The sequence below is a fragment of the Mus musculus genome, chromosome 16, assembly GCF_000001635.26.
Source record: "Mus musculus strain C57BL/6J chromosome 16, GRCm38.p6 C57BL/6J".
NCBI classification, from domain to species: domain Eukaryota; kingdom Metazoa; phylum Chordata; class Mammalia; order Rodentia; family Muridae; genus Mus; species Mus musculus.
Window position 1 is genome coordinate 87,823,700 of NC_000082.6, and position 25,280 is coordinate 87,848,979.

At 42.6% G+C, this 25,280-nt stretch overlaps 1 long non-coding RNA gene across 6 annotated transcripts in view; it reads left to right on the forward strand.

The window, feature by feature from the left end:
• Positions 1-250: 250 nt before the first annotated feature.
• Positions 251-25,280, forward strand: part of 2810407A14Rik — a 48,234-nt gene continuing 23,204 nt past the window's right edge. Inside the window, exons 1-7 of one of the 6 annotated variants that reach the window (XR_876212.2) lie at positions 5,028-5,857; positions 7,699-7,790; positions 8,763-8,890; positions 10,024-10,086; positions 10,195-10,670; positions 11,948-12,146; positions 14,326-15,613. This is a non-coding gene — a long non-coding RNA (RIKEN cDNA 2810407A14 gene). Of the gene's footprint in view, positions 5,858-7,698; positions 7,791-8,762; positions 8,891-10,023; positions 10,087-10,194; positions 10,671-11,947; positions 15,614-25,280 lie in introns of those variants that run through there. The other 5 variants (XR_876213.2, XR_876211.2, XR_385021.4 and 2 more) reach the window with 5 other exon arrangements.

A 25,280-nucleotide genomic window follows, 5' to 3' on the forward strand; every position in this document is an offset into this window, starting at 1 on the left:
CTTTGCTTACTGAGGCTTTTTTTTTTTTTTTTTTTTTTTTTTTTTTTTTTTTTTTTTTATGCTGTGGCTATGGACATGGTGAACTCACTTATGGATGTAATAGTTCCTAGAGCCATTTGTGCAGTGGTTCTTTTTTTTTTTTAATTTTCCTCTCTCTCTTTTTTTTAATGGATATTTTCTTTATTTACATTTCAAATGTTTTCCCCTTTTCAGGTCTTTCCTTCAGAAGCCCCCTATTCCATCCCCCTCCTCCTGCCTGTAGGTAGGTACTCCCTCACCCACCCACTCAATCCTGTTTTCCCGCTCTGGTATTCCCTTACACGGGGCATCAAACACCCTCAGGCCCAAGGGCTGCTCCTCCCACTGATGCCCAACAAGGCCATCCTCTGCCACATATGTGGCCAGAGCTATGGGTACCTCCATGTGTATTCTTCGGTTGGTGGTTTAGTCCCTGGGAGCTTCAGGGGGTCTGACTGGTTGTGCAGAGGTTCTTAGTCCTTGGTTCAGAATCCCCATCAGGTTAAACAATCCTTTCATAGGAGTTACATAAGACCAACAGAACACACTTTTTTATTAGGATTCATAACAATAGCAAAAGTACAGTTATGTAGTAGAAATAAAAATAGTTTTGTGGTTGGAGGGGTCACCAGGGCATGAGGAACTGAATTAAAGGGTGGCAGCATTAGGACAGTTGAGAGCCACTGCATCTGTGATAGGCCTTGAAAGGGAGAGGCTGGACCTTGATGGCTCATACTCACACCTTCAGTGCACTGTGACCGCCACTGCATCTGCAAGCTTCAGTTCATCACTTGAAAACCAGCTAGGAAACTTGGAATTTTCGAACCTGTGATGAGCACATGTCCAAATGTACACATTTTGATAACAGAAATTAAGCGCAGAAGCGTGAGAAAGCTGTGCTAGTTTGTCTAGGAAGAGAGGCCAGGACAAAAGTTCAAGTCGGCCGAGGGTCCTGAAGCTGTAAACATTTGTGAAAATGCCTGGGCAGCACACCCAGCCCTTGCTTCATAGCAATTTGAAACAATATCAGCGGGGAAGGCTTCCAAAATATTCTGTTTAAGTATAATTTATGGCAATAAACCCAGTGGTTTATTCTTCCCACAGGGAGCAAGAGGTAAGTATGAGAGACTCTGACTAGAGAGGAATTCACATAGAAAGAACTTGAGTCTACCGAATAAGATGGACCAACAATCCTTGGACAAGTGGTCCATGGTATACTGATCATTATGGTAACCACTTATTACCTCGAGGCCTTTACATTTAACTTATGAAGATAATAAATAACTTAGAAGCGCTTCTGTGTGCCAGCCACATAGGAATTAACAGTGGCTACATATGCTGGGTACCATGCAGATGAAGAAAGATGAAGAGTGCTTGTTATTTCAGACTGTGCTCTGTGGTGGATTTTTCTTGAGTTGCATCATTCATCAGTAGAAAATGAGCCATTTCTTATCGATTAGCAAGTAAGGAGTCACCTAGGTCATTGATTAACTTCAACAAGTCAGTCAGTAGACTCTACAGATAGCAACAACAAGACAACTACTACGGTTTGGACCCTAAATGTCTCTTGACCCATGCTCAGATGCTAAAGATTTGGTTGGTCACCAGGCTGTGTTGCTCCTGGGGCTGAGGAACCTCTAGGGGCAGAGGAGAAGAAAGCTAAGCCATTGGGCCATGTTCTTGAAAGAGATGTTGGAACTTGAACCTCGTACTCCCTCTTTGCTTTCTGGTGTCCATAAGACAGACACCTGCCTCTAACACAAACTTCTCCATAATGTGTGGCATGGCCACAGGCCCAAAGTGACAAAGGCTCAAGTCCCTGAAACCATCAGCTGAATAAAGACTTTCCTCCTTTCTTGGATATGTTGTCCCCATTACACAAGCTAACATAACCTGGATGAGTTCTGGGGAATTATTTCTTCTGGCATGATTGCTAGCCATTTTGTAGGGCATGACAATGGCATGGTTGGCCTGCTTGTCCTTTACCTTCATATGGGATGCTCTCTTGACTCTTATATGAAGTTTAAAGATTTGGTTTTCCCCTTTGTCTACTGTAGTTTGGTTTCATATGCTGCAACTTTCTTTAGAGAGTCCACACTGACTGTCAGGGTTGGTCTAGAGCTATACAGACTTCACCGGCAACCCCAGAGGCACATGCCTTAGACTCTCTTCCTGTATAAAAGTGCCTGTGTAGATTTCCTTGTCTGCCTCTAGCTAGGTCTCGCTTTCAGGAAGGAATGTTCCCTGAGGACCTCTTACACTACAGAGAAGGATGGCCAGCCAGAGTTGCCATAAGGTGTGAAATGGTTGCTATATAAATATATAAAAGAGACTTAGAAGAGATGGAAAGGGGCTGCCACAAGTGTACATTTAAGTGCTCATATGAAAAGCAAAGCACGTGGGATGGGCTTAAATTATAGAAAAGAAAGTGTGGGATGGATTTCTGGAAACATTGAATGGCTTTTAATGTTTTTGCCTGGGGGAAGTTTTTAAAAATTCTTTTTAAAGTTTCATACATATGTATAATGCATTGTGATTATATCCAAACTCCTCCCCCTTTACCCTTCTCCTCTTTCTTAACATCTTTTTCCTATTTCATGTCTTGTTCTCTCTCTCTGTCTCTGCCTCCTCCTCCTTCTCCTCTCTACACTGAGTTTAATTACACTTCCTTTTGTAATTGGGTAAGGAGTCTTGCATAAGGAATTACTCAAAATATTCAGGCAAGAACCACTGTTTATACCTCTTAAGAAAATGGCACCCCTTTCCTTGGCTACTCTTTCCCTGTCAAAAGCTCTTCCATGAGGAGTAATGCCTCATCGGTGGCTTCCCAAACCATGATGGGGCATGGCTGTTTTAGTCAGAGAAATGGGATGCTTGCTGAAACCTCTCATCTAGCCATTGGTGACCATCCTTTCATGTGGACTTGTGTTGAGCATTGAGCCTGGCACAGACTTGGGGCCTGGATTGCTGGCTTTTAGAAGTATGAAAGGACAGATTTCAGTTATTTTTAACCATTAATTATGTGATAATTTGCTATACCAGCCACAGAAAACTAATATAGACTTCATCTGGCATATTCTTCAAGCCGTTTTAAGAGTGATCAAATGAGGCATTTATGTAAAATACAAAGTACAAGTGATTTAAAAGAGCTTCCATGGGCTTCTCGAAAGAATTCTCTGGCCTCTGCCCCCCTTTCTCATACGTGACCATCTGGTATAACTAATACATTTATCAAGATCAGAATTCCTTACTTCCCCACAGACTACGTGTTCCGGCACACAGTTTCTTTGAAGTTGCAGCAACCACTGTCTGTCAAGTTCTTGGAGGCAGGGCCATCACTGTAGCTTTTGATGCCATGTGAAGTTCTGCTTGGCCTTCCGTCCTCTAAGGACAGGTGAACTGAGGGTACCATCTCACTCCCCTGCCCTCATTTGCATCTGAAACACATACCCACTGCGACACTGTTTTCCCCCGTCCCCATCCATTCAACAATTAAGCTACAATAAATTTAGGTTTTAGGAAAAAAATATGTTGATATGTTTCAAAAGTGCAAATGATACAAAAAGTTGCTTGTTGTGGTTTGAGTGTGGAATATTTCCTGTCCAGGTAAACCGTATCTCCTCGAAATAAAAGCCAGATAAGCCTTCTCCCTCTCAGTGACTTCTTTTTTTTTTTAAAAAAGATTTATTTATTTATTTATTTATTTATTTATTTATTATATGTAAGTACACTGTAGCTGTCTTCAGACGCACCAGAAGAGGGCATCAGATCTCATTACGGGTGGTTGTGAGCCACCATGTGGTTGCTGGGATTTGAACTTCGGACCTTCGGAAGAGCAGTCGGGTGCTCTTACCCACTGAGCCATCTCATTCTTGTCAAGGACTCGGTGGCACACAACAGTGGCAGAAGCAGTACAATATTCATGGAGAACCCTTGGTCCCATTCCAAATCCTTTCTTTGCAGTTATCCATTTATAAAATTCGAAAAAATGGTTCCATTGCTTCTTTCTGAAAATATACACAATTTCTTACAGAAGACAGTGCAAGTAGATAGTGTGTCTATACCTACCTATGTACCATGAATCACTTGATTGCAGTCATGAGCCAAGGACCCAGTTAAGCTATGCTTACCCTCCTGACCAATTGGAACTCAAAGCTAATAGATGCATGCTTCATAAGAATATTAAGCTCATGATAATTATTCAAGAATAGGAAATTGAAACGGCAATCAATCATATTGGTGAAATACAAATATACAAAGTATACACCAAGTATGTTTTCTTTCAAGATGTCCTTTCATAGTTATAAAAATATATTTTGTTATTTTTCTTTTAATTTCTAGATTTTCTTCATTGAGTGACCCCCTTGCTCTTGTAGGAACTACATATATTTGCTTCGCATTTTTCCTTATGGTATTTTGAGTGCAAGGTTAATTAATCTTATGTGACTTAATCTAGCAACCTTTTTCTCTTATCAGTTTCTCATTTCTGTTCATTGCTCTTAGGCTCTCTTTTAAGTTTCTGAGGGAATTCAACTATCCTGTGATTTCCTTTACATCTAAATATTCTAAAGCCCTATAGAGATGTCCTTTGATAGAATGCACGAATATAAACACATCTATTTCACATGACTGTTCTGTTACCCCTACACTATATAATAGAATATACATTGAAACCAATAATTCATAAAACACATGTTGGTTTATAAGATCAATTTTTAGAGATTTCCCAGTTACTATTTTTAGTAAGTTATCATTATTATTTTTAAAATTAGCTTATATATTTTCGACCAAGGTTCTTTTTTCAATTTTCTTATTGGGATTGTTTATGAATTAATTTTATGAGGTTGCATAAGAAAAATTGGTGTCTTCACTGTGCTTTTTGTAACTGGCAAACACAGTAAGTCTTTTCATTTATTCAAAGACTTTGAATTGTTCAGAAATATATACTCATCTTTTATTTGTTTTGAAGACTCCTTATTAGTTTTATTTCCAGATAATCTTATCCCTTTTATAGGTATTGTTATTGCTACTATAAATAGGTCTTTCTATTATGTTTTAATAGTAGTGTTACTCATACATACTAGAAATATTGTTTTCTGTACATGTTATGTATGTGCATATTACCATCTAGAATATTGAAGATGTCTACCATAGAATGGGCTCTGAACCAGCAGTGAGGTTAGTCATAGGGCTTGCCTCAGTTAGATAATGGCTTAGGACAGAGCCAAATAGTAAATACGGAAACTCAACCAGTAATTGTTCTTTCTAGTGAAGGCTCTGAACAAAATGAAACATGTTTAGTAATATAGCATCATTACATGTGCCTATCGACTCAAATTATGAAGATTCTGAAAGCTTGAAAATGTCATGCTTTATTCATGAACAGGTTCCAAAGGTCAAGCAAATGACTGGGAAACAAAACTGAGTATTACTGAGTTTTCGGTGAGCTTCAGACTAACAGTGCTTTGAGTTCATTTGTTACTATGGTTATGTACCCCATAGGTTTTGTTGTTGTTGTTGTTGTTGTTTTTTCTGAGTAAGTCCACTATGTGCATGCAGTGCCTCAAGATGTCAGAAGGGGGTGTGAGTCCCACCAAAGTTGAATTATAGAAAATGGCAAGCTGCCACATGGATAGTGGAAATCAAACCAGAGCCCTCTGAACAAGCTACAAGGTTTTAACTGCTCAGCCACCCAGAAGCTTCCCAAAATTTCCGATGAACTTAAACACTGCATTTCCATTGATATGTTATCACAACACTGGTCGATGGAGTTTCTGGAAAATGGCAGTCATAACTTTCATCCGGAGAGCATCCTTGCATATCTCAACTCATGAACAAGGTAAGTGCCTGGTGCTCTGTAGCAACCCTGTGTGTGCAGGCGAGATGACTCAATGACCCTTTCGGAGTGAAATGTTAAGAGTTAAGCTTAGGTTATTAAGCTGGTACCAAGCTCATGTTCTGCTTGGGGTGGGTGCTAAGATTTACCTCTTTAATAACACCAGGAAAGCAAGAAGACACTGTAGTGGAGAAAATTCTGTATGTAGGATTTTCAGCAAAGGTTAAATAAAGAATTGAAGGTGTATTCTCTATCTATCTATCTATCTATCTATCTATCTATCTATCTATCTATTATCTATCTATCTATCTATCTATCTATCTATCTATCTATCTATCTATCTATCTATCTCTAGCTCTGGAGAGAGTTTAGGTCCATTTATAGAAATATATAATATGTAGCAGAGTCATAAATCACAGAAGAAGATGGCAAGAAACAGAGACAGAGAAAAGCTGGAGTCAGTGGCGACTGCTGGTGAGGAGGCTCAGGTTTAGTCTCTCCTCTGTCATAAAACATGTTGAGCATTATTATACTTTACAGGACTAGAGTTTTAAAAGTTCTAACAATGGCACATTTATATTTCATGCCCATTCTGATGCAGGAATCTACTTAAGCTTTAATTTAATCTTTGTAACAACCTGATAAAATGGGTCGTGGTAATATTCAGTTTTATAGAACAGCTATTGCTAATGTGGAGACAGGAAGACAAATTACTCAGAGGATTCTTTCAAAGACAACGCCACGTCACGTGACTGAGAGCCTTCTTAGGGTCTAGACAGTGGATTTTGCGGTGGATTTCACATGTCTTATCTTTCCAATCACCTATGCATATGATGGCCCATGCCAAGCTCAGAGCCATTCAACTAGGTCAGGACCACAAAGAGGTACTCTGGCCTAGCATCGTTTTGGGTGGATTTTTAGAAGGGAATATAAAATTTGCAAATCTTTAGAAAATTAAAACAAACAAACAAACAAACAAACAAACATGTTATGTCTTCTAATAGCAACTGGTGTCTCTGGGATCATTTCTAACTTGAATTTGAAATAATGCCCAAGGTACTGAATCTAAGTCAGGGAGCTTTTGACATATATGAGTAACCACTAACTTCCTTATCTTGAAATGATGGTTCAAGATGGATGAACTGAGATTCATCAGTCAGTTGTGCTGTGCTCTGGAAACACGTAAGCCCCTGGACTGTATTGACTTTGCATCTCTCCCAGATGCGTTTTTTATCTTTCTTTAAAGGGTAGCGTTTCTGAGAGCGCTTCTCCATTATACAGTCATGGCCTGGGACAAGAGACTTCCAAGGTCAGTCGCCAGGGAAAGAACAATGTTGGTGGTGAAACCTACTCTTGCATCTCTCAGATGGGACATGTTCCTGCTTGTGTCCTGTGGATAGGACTCAGTCATAGAAATACGTACCAAGCTGTCTTAGTTAGGGTTTCACTGCTGTGAACAGACACCATGACCAAGGCAAGTCTTATAAGGACAACATTTAATTGGGGCTGGCTTACAGGTTCAGAGGTTCAGTCCATTATCATCAAGGTGGGAGCATGGCAGCATCCAGGCAGGCATGGTGCAGGAGGAACTAAGAGTTCTACATCTTTATCTGAAGGCTGCTAGCAGAATACTCACTTCCATGCAGCTAGGATGAGGGTCTTAAAGACACAGGGACACACCTACTCCAACAAGGCCACGCCTCCAAATACTGCCACTCTCTGGGCCAAGCATATACAAACCATCACACAAGCCCTGAGCATCTATGCTCCTAGAGAATATGTTCTTTCTGTTTCTATTCGAAATTTATCTCCTTCAACCTTTTCTCTTCTTTTCATTCCTTCAGACCTTTGATCTCCCGAAACTACATCTTCCTGGTATGGTGTTACCCACCTGCAGGCCGCTCAGTCTTCACAAGGGAGTCTTTTCCAGGAGTAAGTAAGTGGTGGACTGGGACATAGGGAAAGCACAGGCAAGCCACATCCTTGACTATCACACCTCAGTTATACATTGCTAGCTTCCCCTCTTCCTTTCACAGCCTAGACACAGCTGGAGGTTACAAATGTGAAAGAAACTAAAGGGTAGAGAAATCTATTTTACTGATCCTTTAGGATATCTGCATTTTCTCAGACCTTGTGACATTCATTCTAATCCTACTCTTTACGGCCTTTCCCTTGCTTTCTTTTCTTTTCTTTTCTTTTCTTTTCTTTTCTTTTCTTTTCTTTTCTTTTCTTTTCTTTTCTTTTCTTTTCTTTTCTTTTCTTTCTTTCTTTCTTTCTTTCTTTCTTTCTTTCTTTCTTTCTTCCTTTCTTCCTTCTTTCTTTCTTTCTTTCTTTCTTTCTTTCTTTCTTTCTTTCTTTCTTTTTGATTATTTTATATTCTGACTGCAGTTTCCCCTCCCTCTTCTCCTCCCAGTCGCTCTTCCATCCACTCTTCTATTTCTCTTCAGAAAGGGTCAGCCTTGATCAACCAGCCATGGCACATCAAGTTGCAGTAGGACTAGGCACCTCCTCTCCTATTAAGGCTAGACAAAGCAACCCAGTAGAGGAAAATGGTCCCAAAGGTAGAAAAGAGAGTCAGAGACAGCTCCTGCTCCCAGTGTTAGGAGTCCCACAAGAAGATCAAGTGACACAATTGAAACATATGTGTGGAGGACCTAGGTCAGTCCCATGCAGGCTCCCTGGTTGGCGGTTCAGTCTCTTTGAGTCCCTATGGGCTTAGGTTGATTGAGTTTGTGGGTTTTCTTGTAATGTCTGGGACCCTGCAGACTATCATAAGGAATCATTTCATTGATTTTTTTCCTTCTTCTCTCCCTCCCTTCGTCCCTTCCTCCCTTCTTTCCTTCCTTCCTTCCTTCCTTCCTTCCATCCATCCATCCTTCCTTCCTTCTTTCCTTTCTTCCTTTTCCAGTCCTGTTTGCTTCTATCCTAGGTCTCCAGGCTTCATAGCCTTTGGTAACTTCTTTCCTTAGCCCTCTGGTGGTAACACATGGAGCAAAGTGAAAGATGTTCCCAGTCGGGGTCTGCAGCTGCAGGAGGGTATGTCTGTGTAGCTGGCACCCCAAACTGTCATGAGCTCATAATCCCATGCTTTTATAGAAACATAATAGAGTTGGAAAATGCTGGGCTTCTACGTGCTCAGTACATGGATGCTGCGTCATATGTCAACACAATTTTGTCATGTAGTCTGCAGGCTTAATCCTTTGCTAACATGATTTACATGGACGGGATAATTCCAGGCATGATTAAATCTCAGATCAGCTGTTGACCTAAATGATCACGGAGACTCTTTCCAACCCAGAGCTTTTATGATCCTGCTGGAATATTTGCTCTAAATTTTAAACAGATGACTCCAAAATGATATCTTTAAGCAAGGAGTTGCCTGTGATGTGGCAGACACTGGCACCTTTCATCTTTGTTCATTCTGAGAATTTCAGCTCTACTTTAGTCTGTCATCATCTCCACTGTTCCTGCATATTAACATAGGCACCTCCTGTAATACCACATCACTGTTTTCTCCCCAATATACGTAGCTAATGAGTCTTCCTTCCTTATTTCACGAGGTTAAATAAGAACAGATAACTCCAACAGGGCAGGATGAGCTTCTCAATGGTTGACAAGGGAACATTTTATTAGTTTGCTCTTAAATCATTGCAATCACGTCCATTCAAATGCCTGATTCTTTTCTCCCAATAAAATGAGAAGTGATTGTTAAATTTTTTTTATGTCTCCTGTAAATAACTGCAACACCCTAATAGATGCTCTAATTCTGTACAGCCAGAATTAATCTCCAACAGAAATCATCAGTGACATACACAGAGGACGATGCAAGTTTCCCACAGCCTCTTGTCAAGAAGTGCATTTCATGAGGACAGTTTACATTTGCATTCAATTGCTCTTGTGCTCCCTGCCACACATTTCCATTCTTGAGAGAGAGAGAGAGAGAGGGAGAGAGAGAGGGGGAGAGAGAGAGGGAGAGGGAGAGAGGGAGGGAGGGAGGGATGGAGGGAGAGAGGGAGAGAGGGAGAGAGGGAGAAAGGAAGAGAGGGAGAGAGGGAGAGAGAGAGAGAGAGAGAGAGCGAGCCAACTTGTATGCCACTTGGGCATAATAATATCAGATAGGGCAAGGCTTATAAAAGCCACTAAAGTCACCCCCCCTTGCTTCCTCCCAGGCACATAAGAATTCATCTCGCGATGTCATCCACTCAAGGGCACGAGCTTCCAAGTCTCCTTGGGTAACTAATTTTAATACCTGACAACACTTTCTGTCATGATGTTTTCTCTTGCAAACAATGCAACTGAGCTGCCTCTTGTCTTTTTAATTTTTTTTCCAAAACCTTAAGGAACAAGGTGAACAATTGGTCTCAATTCTTCATAAAATCGTCGGAACTCATCACCAGCCTTTTATGAATCACATCCAAGCTAAGGATGGCCTCTGTTTGTTTTGTTTGCAGTGACTGTCTTTAGAAGGATTCCCCCTTACTTCATCATATTTTTCAACCAGGGCTGAATTTACTGCTCCACATATTTAGAAACATGTATTTCTGCAAGGGATGAATGTAAAATAATATGCCCTTTAGAGCCAGGGTCTACAAGGGAATTTCTAGGCAGCGGGCTGAGAAAAGAGACCACTCAAGGAGAATATTAATGGCTGTGATTACAAAGAGGGCGAGTAATTGGTTCAAGGCTCAAGCAAATAAGAGGAAATGCGAACAGAAGGGCTAACCGAGCCATCAAATGTGCCTCAAGATTAGCATCGTTCAGAAGGGACATGCGTTAAAGGTGGATTTTGCTTGAAAACAAACGCCACGATGACTCTGTGAGTAGAGAGAAGCTCGTGTGGAGGTTAAAGGTCACACTTCCCGCAGACTGTAGGTTAATGACCTATCTCTTGGATGAGTTGAAAGAGGGGCAGGAGCAAGTGGGCTGGCTCCCAAGGATTTTTGTAATGAGCTGAATTTATGGTACTGTGCGAGGGCAGGCCAGTTATTGCTAAGTAACAGGGATGGTGGGGGAATGACCTGATTGCTGGTCTATAATCCATCAGAGGTTGATTTCTGTGTATGATTCCCCTGGGAGATTGTTAGAAGGAATGCACAGCTAAGGCCTGCCATTAGCTCATTGGGGGCCCATTAGGGCTTTTCAGGGGGCCAGTATTCCTGGACCCAGAGAAATTCTGTTTACTAGAAAAGCAAAGAGAAATGACAGAAAGATCCAGGTCTTTTTCCTGTGCTCTGCTTTCTAAACCCAATACATCTCTGAGACAAACTCATTTAACTGCAAATAACTGGAGAGAAACTAATAGGTAGGAGAGCACTCATTTATCAAAGGGTTTGAGGGTAATATGTGTCACCAAATGCATAAGTAGGCTCCTATTTATGTACTAAATATATTTTCAGAAAGGCTCAAACCATGGAGAACTCTGGCTTAAATGTTACATGTAGGTGTGTATTGCCAGCATATAAAATACTTCAAATGTGTTTTTTCCTCCCTGGCTCTGCATCCTCAGGATTTAATACATTTTACTGTCTCATGCTTGTAATTTCAGAGTTGTGTTAATAGAACCTAGTGAGGAAACCCCCACTCAATTCCCAATTCAGCGTGCACCCAAAGAATCACGAAAAGGCCTTGATGTAATTACATGAGGTCGTTTAATGACGGAGCTCCGGACCGACTTGCATCCCACACAGGAGATAACAGATGTCGGCCACGAGACTCGGAAGCTAGGGGTTTTTATGGAGTAAGGGGCTTAGGGGTGTGGAATTCAGCATAGCGACACACTATTGGCTTATTCAAACATCAGCAGAAAAATTACATGTACGTGCAGGGTGTCAGAGTTCTGTGAGTTGTTGACTCAGTTCAGATAGCCCTGTTATGTCTTCACATTTCTCTCTATCTTTAAGGTTAAGCTGTTCCCAGGAATGTTTTAACTACAGGGCATACCCAGGTTTGTTTTTCTTTATTCTCAGCCCCAGGCAGCCTCTAGGCTCACAAACAACCAGCAATTTCTGAGTACTTTATATGACTTACAGGTCTTGAAATTTCATCTTTCTTTCAGTGTTTCCATGTTCAGTTAAACTTTCTTGTCTTGTTAAGGATTCCATTGCTGTGAAGAGACAACATAACCACCGCAACTCTTATAAAAGAAAGCATTGAATTGAGGATGGCTTACAGTTCAGAGGTTCAGACCATTGTCATCATGTTGGGGAAGCATGGGAACATGCAGGCGGACATGGAGCTGGGGAGTAGCTGAGTGTTCTACATCGGGATCAGCAGGCAACAGGGACAGTAAGAGGTAACCCTGGGCCTGGCTTGAACATTTGAAAACCCAAAGCACATCCTTAATGATTAACTTCCTCCAAGGAGGCCATACCCACACCACCAAGCCATGGTGTCACTTCCTAAGAGCCTATGGGGGCCATTTTCATTGAAACCACCACAGTTCTCTATCTAGTAGGAGGATAACTGTGGTGAATTGAAAATATTTTATGTTTAAGTGTGTGTGTGTGTGTGTGTGTGTGTGTGTGTTTGTGCATGCCCAGGGAGGCCAGAAGAACATGTCAGATCCTCTGGGGCAGGTTTATAGATGGTTGTGAGCTACTGGATGTGAGCGCAGGGAAATGAACTTAGGTCCTCTGCAGAAGCAACGAGTGCTCTTAAAGTTTGAGACAGCTCTCCAGCATGAGGTTAAATTTATGAATGTTGTTTTCTTTGCATGAAGCGAGTCTATTTTCTTTCATGATGGTCAGTTGAAGTAGCCCAGGCTTTTTTAGTGAGGGAGTTCCCATAGCTTCTGCTCACTTTGTACTGTTACACCTGTAATAATACAGGGTGCTTTAATAAGCTCAGGATTTGGATCAGGTCATGTTCTTAGAAGAACTGACCTGCCAGTGAGAGCACACAATGAATTGTGTCCTCTCTGACTCACGGAGGGAGGAAAGTTTGTCATATGAAAGCTGATTTAGTGCTTGGGACATAAAAACAAAACAAAGCTTAAGGTGAAGCCCCAAGAGTAAGAGACTGGTTCCTTAATCCTGGGAAACTAGGTTAGTCAGGGCTCACTGTGCAACCAAGCCAAACCAAGTTCAAGCAACTGAAAACAACAACAACAACAGCAGGAACAGTAACAGCAGCAGCAACAACAATAACAACAACAGCAACAGCAGGGACAATAACTAAAATAACAATAACAGCAGCAGCAACAACAACAATAACAACAACAGCAACAGCAGGGACAATAACTAACAATAACAATAACAGCAGCAGCAACAACAATAACAACAAACAGCAACAGCAGGAACAATAACTGACAACAAAAACAACAGTAGCAGTAACAGCAAAAACAGCAGTAGCAATAACTAGCAATAACAACAGTAACAGCAACAGTAACAACAGCAACAGCAGGAACAATAACTAACAATAACAATAACAACAACAACAGCAGTAACAACAACAACAACAGCAGTGACAATAACTAACAATAACAACAGCAACAACAGCAGCAGCAGCAGCAATAACAGGAACAACAGCAAGAACAATAATTAACAACAAAAACATCAGCAGCAGTAACAACAGCAGCAGAACAATAACTAACAACAACAATAACAGCAAGAACAATAACTAAGAATAATAGCAGCAGCAACAACAACAACAACAACAACATCATCAACAACCCATGCCTCTAAAAAGTTTCCCTTTCTCCTCATTATCTGGGGATTTTGTATTAGTGTGTTCTTAATTCCTGTTATCTGGCACTTGGCCACACCTCCCTCCTTTCTTTCCCACTCTTAAACACCAGCAGGTGTGTGAAGTCACAGAACTGACAACCCTGCATACCCTTTCTGTCAGATGACAGCATCCACACTCAAGGTTATTTAGAAGAGAAGTCCACCTTGTCTTTGCAGCAGGCTCCAGGCAGAATGGAGATGCTGTGAAGAACGGCCAGACTTAGAGCACTGCTCTGGGCCAAGGGTTTCATATGCTTAGGTTTACGCGTGGCAGAGCTTGGAACTATTTCCATGCATAATCCTTGTTTAAATTTTTATGTTTTCCACACATCTCCTCACTGTTCCTTTCCAAAGTATAAATGTAATCCCATCCCACACACAAACAAAAACAAAAAACAAACAAAAAAACCCACTCACCAAACCAGCTATGAGGCAATGCGCTTGCTAATGAATTACATTCAGTCATTCTATGCAATATTCTATAGATTGCATTATATCTGATGAAACCATACAATGTCAATTTAAAAAATACAAAAATAAAATTTTTCTTTGTAAAACCTGTATATGGAGGATGGTGGACCAGAAGGATGCATACACATTGGCTAGGACAACGAGCTGCTCTGACCTCGGTGTGGCGAGGCAGCTGTAACTAATGATGACACACTACAGTTTTGAGCCTATGTAGAGGCTCTTAAGCCCCTTGTATTCTTTGTTGTGCAGTGCTGCTGTTGTGCTGTGGTATTCTAGGTGTCAAGATGGTACTCAACTGTAAGAAGTGGGAGAGGAGGAAAGAGAGCCCTTCACGTGTGTCAAGAGAGTATTCAAGGGGAGAGAAAAATTACTGGAGATCCCTACCCTAGGAGTCAGCTTTCATCAAGGAAGAAACTCCTCTCCTAAGCCACTTCTAGCTGCTGCAGTGCTGTGACTTGACCTGTCTGCGAACGTCACAAGGAGAGACTGAACAAGAAGTGTGTGAACGGAATGAGAGGTTTGTTAATTCCTGCAAGTTGGTCACTGTGGTGGACACCTGCATCAATGAACCATCTTGTGCCCTGTCTATATATAGTCCATCGCTGGCATTTGATGGCAGACTTGACTTCTAATTGACATGCAGATATGATACCCTGGTAGGAGAAACTATATCTTCAAACTGAATTCTGAGCTTCTCCCGCCAATGTGCAGTTGTCAAATCGGGTGCTGAACTTTGCCTCCCCTATCCCCTTCAGGCCAGAGTGTTATAGAGCTTTTAAGCCTGAAAACCACAGACATCTGTGCTAAGCTGTAGTTACATTTTTCTACCAGTCAGGATTCAGGGCTAGGGGCCTTCACTGGGAACATTTCTCTGTGTGGCACATTTATCCTGTTCTCATTGGTTGGTTGATACCGCTGTGGAGGGGAGACTTGCCTAGTATTCCTATGTCTGCCAAGGAGGATGTCAGCTACAGCAGGGGGGTCTTGGGAACTTAAATTTTATTTGACCCCTATTCAAAATGGAAGTTTTATTCAAAATGGCTTCATCTTGGTTCCTTCTTACACAGTATCACACGGTAAGGGCGAGCTTCTGTTCCTAGTGTACCAGTCATGTGAACGCAGGCAAAAGAAGCTGACACAGTAGACATGGCTTCAGTCTTGAGGTGGTTTCACCATTTTCCAATTATCTGATGGTGTGAAGGTTGCACTTTATTTTTACCCACAGTAAACATATGCTAATGATGAGCACAGAGACTTATTGAATAAACAACCTCTTGTGTAGTATCCAATAATGTAATGAGGTAGTCAACATTTTTATGTTCTAAAATAGCCTTTGTGTTAGCGGTCTCAGCCCAAACCTCAGGCTTCTTTGAGTTGCGTGCACATGAGCGGTGATGGTTGATAGCGTAGGTATGTTAAATATGTCTTTGATTTAGGAAGTATTCAACTTGTGATGGATGTTTCAGGACATAGCCATTGTATGTAAGTTGTGAGACGGGTATACGCAACTGCTGTCTACCAATTAAATAAAAGTAAAACAAAACCTTAAATATGAAGTTGTGTCCCATTGAAATGTCAGCTAATTTAAAATCAATCAATCAATCAATCAATCAGTCAGTTGGTCAATCAACCAGTCAGTCAAACAAACAAATGTACCGTGGCCAGTCTAATCAAACTTTAAACTTTAAAAGTTTACAAACTTTAAAAGAGAGCAGAGCTGGAAATATGTAAACAGAAAGGGGATTGCTGGGTGTTGTGACTTGATCAGCTTTCAGTGGACACATGCATCATGCCCTGCAAATACACAGCATGTCTCTGAACTTCCACTGGTTCACAGGAGACCGTGAGCATTACGGATCCACCCTCTCACTTTTGGATGGCGTCCATTCTACTGTAGTGTGACTGCAGTGCTATGGCGCCAGGCTGTGGCTGCTGAGACTGAGCCTGTTGCCACCATCAGAAGTCCTTAGCATTCATTCAGTGAAGACAGAGTAGGAGGAATGGCGATTTCCTGTGGGCTAGGCCACTGCATGCAGAACAGGTAACCCAAGCCCGGGAGATAACACTTAGATGATGTCAACGCTGATCCCTAAAGGCCAGAGGGAAATGATGCTTTATAGGTTTCATGGAGTGAACTGAGAGACAGGGCTGGCTGGTCAGTCAATTTCTGAATGGAAGCAAAAAGCCTTAGGACTGGCTCCTGCCTATCTGTCTTAGGACACAAAATGCCAAGGTGCTATTCTCATGAGCCATCTGTTGCATGGGGTTCTGCTAGCGTCTCGCCCAAGAAGGCTGCACAGAAAGACAAGATCCCAACAGGAAGATCTTTAGGTTAGGGTGTATCCTGGGAGCTGAAGAGAATGTGAGAAACCCAGCTAGGATCAAAAAATACTCACCAAGCATCTTAGTCATGTTGGGGTACTATCACAGACTGTTACAGACTGGGTGGCTTCCACGGCATAAATTTATGTTCTACAACTTCAGGAGGCTGAGAACTCAGAGCCGGGTGTTAGTGAGATTGCCGTTTGGCCCACAGAAGATACCGATTTCCTCTCTGTATCTTCCTATGGCCATCCCTCGCTATATGTGCCAGGAGGGTCATGGTGTTGGTGTCTTTGTATAAGGTCAGGGACCACAACCCATCTTCATGGTCATAGCCAACAGTGATGATCTCCCAAAGGTCCATCTCTAAATAACATTGTATCAAGGGTTAGGATTTCCACCTAGGAATTCTGAGGGGCAAAACTTCAGTCCATAGCACCCAGACTGAGAAAGCATAGGCAGAGATCTCCACAGGGAGTATGTCCCCAGAATCCACACAGAATCCAGGACAAGAGATTACTGACTCAGATTTCATTCCTTCATTTCCATCCTCGGATCTCAGTCATGGAAGGGTCAGAAGCTGAAGCAAGCGAGATGGAAAGAATTTAAAGTGCCAAGCAGGCATAGAGAGAACGCTTCCTTCTTTCTCAAGCAACCAGCGTCCTGCTTGATCCTGGCCCTGCTAAGCCGGTTCTAACCAGTATATAACAGAATTTGATATACCCAGAGAGGACTGAGATCTTTGACTTTTATCCTAGAGGAGGGACAGAAACAGCCTCACTAAATACATTTTAAAAGACGGTGAGAATGAATGGTAAGATGAAACTGTATAAGATATGCTCATTCAACCTAACCATTATGTCTATTTTTCAGTCTAATCCAATATTAAGGGGAAAATAAAAATTTCCAGAGTGTTGTTTGATGAGTAAATTAACGGGAGATCCCAGGACACAGTCTAGATTTTAGTTTTTACGGCTGCTTTTCTCTGGGCAAGTATTTGGATTTAAAACGTTGGAGGATGCTGTAATGCCTAAAGAGGCCGCTTGGTGGCAGCCGACGACGAGCGCTGAGGAGTACTTGCCTGGAGGCCCAGAGGTTCTGTGTGGGAAGCATTTTTATTCGCCTTCTCAGCGCAGTGCTTATTTCTGTTACGGTGGGAGATCTGTTTTCCCCGACAATGTATGTTTTGCGGCTGAGCCCTTGTTACTTCTGCAAGGCCAACCTTCGTGCTGCTTTCCCAATACTGTAAACCCCAGCCCTCTTTGTGTTAAAGCAGTTAGGAGTCTGGTGGTATGGACTGTGTACTGTCCCTCCGTGGTCCCTCCTTCTGGTCCCTCTTTTCATTCTTTCATTTATTTCCTTCCTCTCACCTCCTGTTTTATCCAAACAATGACATATGGGAGATGAATATCTTGTCGTTACTTTTTCCTGGTTAAGTTTTTCCAGTAATGCAGATTTCCTGAAAATTCTTACACACACCAGGGAAAGAATATGCCTTCTACCCTCGAGTGTTCATAGATCTCATTATTCATGTTTACATATGTCATTAGACTGGCAAGTTCACTCTAGATTCTTATCAGATTGTGTGTTTGATTTTGTTTTTGCATTAGAATGAATGCAAAAGCTTGTTTCATTAAAATCTGCACCAAAATGGGTCCATTTCTTTAAAATTTGCTTTGTGAGGGTCCAATAATATCTAGAACAAATTATGATCTTGTTATGCTATAGTTCTATGTGGTTCGTACATTGTGTGTGTGTGTGTGTGCACATGCTACATTGAACCTATATAGTTAGGAGGACAATTTATGGGAATCGTTTTTTCTTTCCTTCCGCCATATGGGTGCCGGGAATTGAACTGAGGACCTCAGCTACCACCACAAGCATCTCTACCTCTTGTCTCTGTTTCGTTAGAGATGAACATTCGCTATCACATGGGTGGGCAGTGAACTGTGGAAGCAGTGGTGCAGGCATGAGCAGGACATGGCAGTTGTGCGACAACTTGCTTTGTATCCTCAGGCCCAGCAACAGTTAGATTCATTGCGAGTCTTAGTTGTTTCCTTTGGCTGTGAGTCTTGTACACACCGGGCACTGTGCTGACTATCGGAAGCGATGTGATGAGTGCCACCCAATGTGTTCCCTGCGTTTGCGTCGTGTTCAGTCTTGCTGCACAAGCGTGACTTCAAACAAAGCATCCACAACACGCAGAAATGTTCGGGAGCTCTGGTATACCTGCTTTCACGAGTTGTCACCCAGGATGCGGTGGGCTCTATGTGGTTCAGTTGTCGTTGATTCATCCCTGCTCCTGTAAGGGACCTTCAAAAACTCACTGGCTCACCAAGTTGGACTTTCGTGCTCTTGTTGCTTGGATCTGTTGTTGGCTTCCCATCTGGGTGGGTAAATATTAGTTCATGGCTTTTCATGAAAAGTGTCCTGCATCACTAAACCACCGGACGGAAGGTGCGTCTCACGCGGGAGGAGAGTCTCCCTTAATCTTTCTGGCAAGCTCCCGACAGACCCGTCAAGACGAATGTTTCTTAGCTGACTCTAGATCTAAATAACTTGATAATCAAGATTAACCATCACGATCTTGGTCAGCTTGACACCCATGCCTGTCCTTGTGTCATGCTTAATGTCCAAGTAAAGAAAATTAAGGCCATGATTTCACCTTCTATGATGTAAGTGTTCTATGTATAACTGAAAATGCACACCTCTGTGGTGGGAAACACTCAGGAAGAATTGCAAGTTCCCACACTACACCCTGCTACTCTCTGCCCTGGCAGGTTTGCCAGCCAGTTCTGGCGGGCAGTGGCCAGCCTGTTCTTATCCCATGGAGACTCTCTGACTCAGAGCTCCAAAATCTCTCCACCCAGCTCGCTAGGTTCCCATTGATGGGTCGTTACCACACCAGCCCCATACTTCAAAACCCCCACGGCCTTTGTGGTGCACAACTGGCAAACCCACGTTTTCTCTCTGGAACCTAGTTGAGCCTCCACATGAAGGAAAACACCACACAAACTTAGTTCAGAAACAATGGTAACTCAATCTATGGGCGCATCAACTAGAATCCTAATCTTGTAAGCCATATTAAATTTAAATCCTCCAGTGTTGAATCCTGGAAGATCCACCATTGAAACCAGGAGACACCAACAGCTACATCTTTTCCTTATGCTATCCCCATGAAAAGTCCCCTCTCTCCTGCTTCCTCTTGTCCTCTGTCCAACCCGGAAGTCCCGCCTACTTGCCCAGTGATTGGGCCCTTTATTCATTGGGGGAGGGTATGTGAGCCATTCCTCGGCCGGCCCAGACAAGTCCTCCTGGGAAAGTGGAATTAACACCAAAATACAGGCAGCACCAGAGCCATCCACAACACAACTCATCCCTGAAAACAGATGAAACAGCCGCTTGTGGGATGTTTAGACTTTTAATAGTGCGTGGATTAAATATAATAATATATTTAACAACACTCAACTGCTGATATCATCTCAATTGTTAATGTAGTGCAAAACATAGAAGTAAAACACACATACGGATCTCTTCACTGGGTGAGGGAACATAAGTTGAAAACAGATGAAGCCATGACCTCACTTTCTAAATGCAGCATTGGAGAGAGCTTGAAGTCTTGCCCAAGAAGTACAATGTGAGACACAAGACCAAAGACTTTAGAGTACTAGTAAGCCATGCACAGGAAAAGCCCCCAGATGAAGCTTTGCCCTCAGTGAGAGCTTTGCTGATGGCCATTCCCGTTTCTTCTCCATTTTCTCTTTTTCCTATCTCTCCTTTCCCAGTGATTTCTCTGCCCATGCCTCACTCTCGTCTGACCTTGTCTCTTTTTGCAATATTTCCTTTTAGTTCACCTTCTGTGGTTAGGATCCAGTGCTATAGCCTTTAGGTTTTTGTGCTGGTTTTGAGTCAGGAAGCCTAGCAGAGAAGATAGATAGTTGAAGGGGCTCCTCCCTGGAGAATGGGTCAGATCTGGTAGGCAAAGATGATTTCTCCTGAAGCAACCCCTCTGGTGTGTGACAGGCTCCCTTGCCTGCTTCTGCTCTGGGCTGTGATGTAGCTAAGGGTCACTTGCCTCGGAGGCTGATGTCCTGCTATTTGGACCTTGCAGTCATCAGACTGTGAGCCTAACAAACAGCTCCAGTCTCTGCTATCCGTGACCTTTCCAGACAGCTCACAAGGGGTTGACACCTTTTGGTGACAGAATCCACCTGGAGTAGTTGATGAGCTGTTACACGTCGGAGCTATTTTTGTTCTCCGTTTGCTTCATGCGCTCGTGTTTTTAACATTATACAATTCGCAGTGTCACTTCGGGTGATGTGGTTTAACTATCCTTTGCTTCCTCATTTTTTTAAAAAAATAATTTTACGTATAATAATGGGTTTGTTCTGCAAATGAAACAAGTTTAAAGCTTGTAAAGTGAATCATAAGCAATTTGTAAATCTGAGTATTATTGGAACTATTATTATGGGATAGACATGAATTTAGAAAGAGAGACCCACCAGAGAGCTAGAACTTAGGCAGTAGAGGGTATAATTATACTGAAGTTACTCACAGGATGAATCCAGTGTTTCCGAGGGTTTGTGGTACAGTTTGTACTGTATATGGGGTGTCTTTGTGGAACGGTAGGTGAGAAGTAAGTAGTGGGTGTTTATGCTTGGACTGCGAGGTGAAAGAATATTGCAGCCCCTTTGTCTCTCTGAATGGTCCCTCCCTGAGTGACGTGAGGCATGTTTATAAAACTTAATAACAGTAATATCTGATATCAAATGCTGTCACAGCCCTTACTAGGTGGGAACTAGCCATTACTAGCCTGTCACACTTGTTAATCTCTCAAACTCCATATTGGTCTGATACCTGGTATTGTCTGCTTCCACCTCCATCTGAGCCTCAAAAAGACTAAGATTGTGATGTGACACACTGAGTCCCAGTGACCACTAAGCGGTGAAGCTACAGTAGGAGTCTAACAGTCTACCCTTTGGCTACAAATAACTTTAATTTCCATGTCACACGTGCACTTTTAGAATCCCTCCTGATGTCTGTTTCTGCACTGCAATATTACTAAGAAAGCAACTAGGAAAATTTTCGATTCCTCTCCCTTTGAAAAGTGGATGCTAAGCAGTAACACTGCATGGTGGGCAGGGGGCACCCACAAGGACGCTCCTGATCCTGAGTGTCCATAATTTTTTGAGTGAAGAAACTGAGGAATTTGAAGATAGTGATATCCATAGGGATAATATTCGCAGGCATAAACTCAGGCCACCGACTTCCAGTGTCTCTCCAATAGGAGTAGGAGGGATATCTAGTAGAGACAGAGAAATCAGACTTTGACCGTTCACAGTTTCAGATTCCCTCAGTGCAAACTTTTTAAGCACTGGGGACTGCGATGCATTGTGTTGTTATTACTTGAGCATCGTGGCCCTCCAGATTTTTAAAGCTTCACGGAGGTGAGATGTTGGAAGAAAATTAGGTACACTGATGACAGTTTTTACAGAAGGGCGTGGAAGTGTGAAGGTGCTGTGGGGACAAAGAATCCAGGCATGGAGAAGTCTGGTTAGTGTAAAATGAAGGGGCCAACAGTCCAGAGGGTATGAGAAGGGGCAGGAGGGTGTGGCAGCAGGACAGTCAGAAAATACGACTGACTACAGAAGAACCACAGTCCAGTTGAGGAAAAAGGCTGCACTTTGGTTTTCATTGGTTATTTTGTTTATTTACATTTCAAATGTTATCCCCCTTCTTGGTTTCTCCTCTGAAAACATCCCATTCTAACCCCCTTCCCCTTGTCTCCAGGAGGGTGCTCCCCACCCACCCACCTACTCCTGCCCCACCACCCTATCATTCTTGTACACTGGCATCAAACCTTTCCAGGACTCAGGGCTTCCCGACCCATTGATGTCTGACAAGGCTACATGTGCAGCTGAAGCCATGGGTCCCTCCATGTGTATTCTTTGGTTGGTGGTTTAGTCCCTGGCAGTTTTGAAGAAGAAGGGAGCTGAGAGGGCATTTTTACTATACTGTATTAGAGTGCTGAGCTACGATTCCTCTCTCTGAACTTTCTTCTCTCTCTCTCTCTCTCTCTCTCTCTCTCTCTCTCTCTCTCTCTCTCTCTCTGGTTTTTCGAGACAGGGTTTCTCTGTATAGCCCTGGCTGTCAGGGAATTCACTCTGTAGACCAGGCTGGCCTCGAACTCAGAAATCTGCCTGCCTCTGCCTCCCAAGTGCTGGGATCAAAGGCGTGTGCCACCACCACCCGGCTTTCTCCGAACTTTCAAGACTCAGGAGGTATGAGATCATGGCAGACAACCTGAAGCAGAAGCTGTATTGTGCTGCCAAGCAGAAGTACTTGCTAAGTGAAAGGTGAACGCAGGGCGTTAGAGGGTGGCCCACCTCTCCAGTGATGTTTGCTAACTCTGTCTTGGTCTGGACAGCAGCAATATTGTCGTTTTTGGTCATTGCACTGCTCCTTGTGGACTGGGGGCCATACACATGCAACGTTGTTGTTAGGCATACAGTGCTAGGCTTACACCTCACCCTGTAGGAGACAACTTAGACATGTTTCATGGTCAAATACAAGAATGGAAATGATGTCAGAGCTGAGTCGGAGCTGAACATTGCCTTCATGAAGTTTTTCTTTATTTTACCATGTTCTTTTGGCTGCAAGGGTTTATGTTTGACTGTTGTCTCCATGAAACTCATGACTCTGTCTTCCATCCATCAACTTTTTTTTTTTTCCCTTTTTAAGATGGGGCTGCTGTTGAGCAAAGGTGTGTGTGCTCTGGCTTGCCTTCTGAGAGAGGTCTTTGGAGTCAGCTGCTGTAGGACAGGTTAGAGGAGCTTGCTTGATAATGAGACAGCAATCCTAATTAGCTCAACTTGCAGTAGTAATTATCCAAGCCCACAGAGTGGGTTACCTTTGCCCTTATTGGAAGGACCTGGCAGATGGTAGGTTCTGGAAGGGTCCAGAGTGATTGACTTTGGTGTGTCAAGTTTGTTGAAAGTGAAGAGTTACTTTCAGTGTACTATAATAGCTCGTGACCTTCAGGGGTCATGTGGAGAAGTGGTAGGAGAAGGTGGTGCGTCACGTGGTAGGAGAAGGTGGTACGTATGAGGACTTGGTGCCCTCACTCGAGTGATGATTGATGTTCTCCCATTCAAAGTCCCACCTCTTCGTCCTCAGAGGACAGAGTGTTTTTCTTAAGTGTTGCTCTCTAGTGTCCTATGTTTTCTTGTCACTCCTGGAAGCTGTGCCCATTTCCCTCTCTCCTCTTCCTTTAGTCATTGTTTGATCTGATTGTTTTGTGAGACACAGAGAAAAACTCTATACAAAAATGCAAGGTCTGAGCCTCTGGACACGGAGGTGCTCTTCTGCCCTCGTTAGTCTTCCGGCAGCGTTTTAAAACATCACCGACAGAACAAAACAAAAGGCTAAACATGTATGTTGACAGGTCCTTTGTTTATGTTGACAATCCTTTGAAGCTGCCTGGTGTCTGGCTTATACACAAGTACATAAGCAGATAAAACGAACCGCCTCCTTTTTAGGCAGGAGTTTGGTACATTGTCAAATAAATAAAATCAAATAGCTTTAATAATCTCCTGAAATAAATTGATTTTCTTCCCCTGTAGCAAGTGACTGTGTATATAGCTGCCTAAATATGGAATAACCATGTGATAGGCCACTGGCTGTAGGCACCAGCATTATTATCTCCTTAAAGTCCTTTGTTGAACTGACATATGAGAAAGAAAATGTAATAGTAGCTTCAAAGCAAGTCTAATGAGGGTGACCTAGTTGGGGAAAAAAAAACCCACTAAAGTATCTCCAGCGTAAACCCTTTTTAATTCTCACCAATGATAAGACGAGCCATTTGGAGTCTGAGCACTTCCAATTAGCGAGAGAGAGACTCTGATTAAAAAGTCAGACCTGCTGCCTGGCAGGATGTGCTTTGGCTTCTTTATTTTGATAAGTGGTTTTAAGTATTTATTATAATAATCCAGTCAGTAGACTAATGGGCTGCAGTGTGTCTTTTAACTGTGATAAAGTCTTTGGGAAATGAGACCTCGTCACAAGCATTTGCCATTAAGTCTTGGTTGGGAGGTAAAAACGAAGCCACTTTCTGATCGCAATGATCATGTTTTCTGATTAATGGAGTGAGAAATTGATCATTTTACTATATAGAAATCGCAATACCCCACGCACAATACGATGCGCAAGGACATTAATTGCTATTAATGTCTGTGATATCTTTCCTGAAGCATCACATTGAATTTTTTTTTTCACTTGCCTCATCAAGTTATTTGGATTTTTCTCTCATTATGGAAGAACAATTTCCTACATTTTTACAGCTAGGTCTCTGAGCATCAGCACTGGAGTTCGGTACGGCTTCTCTGTCTTCCCTATTCTGTAATCCTGCAAAATCGCCTGCTCTGTACTTTCTTACGTTCCTTTCCTCCCAGCTCATAGCTGGCTAAATGGTGGCACAGCACACTAGCATGTTCATAATTTTGTCTCAATTATGTGTATGTATGCATAAGTGTGTGTGTGTGCGCGTGCGCGCATGCACGTGTGCGGCAAATGCATGTGTGAACAGATGTGTGTGCGTGCTCATGTGCACATCTGTAGAATGTAGAGGAGTACATTAGGTGCTGTCTTAGTTAGGGTTTTATTGCTGTGTAGAGACAACATGACCGCGGCAACTCTTATAAAGCAAAACATTTCATTGGGGCTGGCTTCTTAAAGTTTCAGAGGTTTAGTATTGTCACGGTGTGAAACATGACAGTGTCCAGGCAGACATGGTGCTGGAAGAGCCTTGAGATCTCCATTTTGATTTACAGGCAGCAGCAGGATACTGTGCCACTGGGTGTGGCTTGAGTATATATGAGACCTCTAAGACAAGTCCTCCAACAAGGCCACAC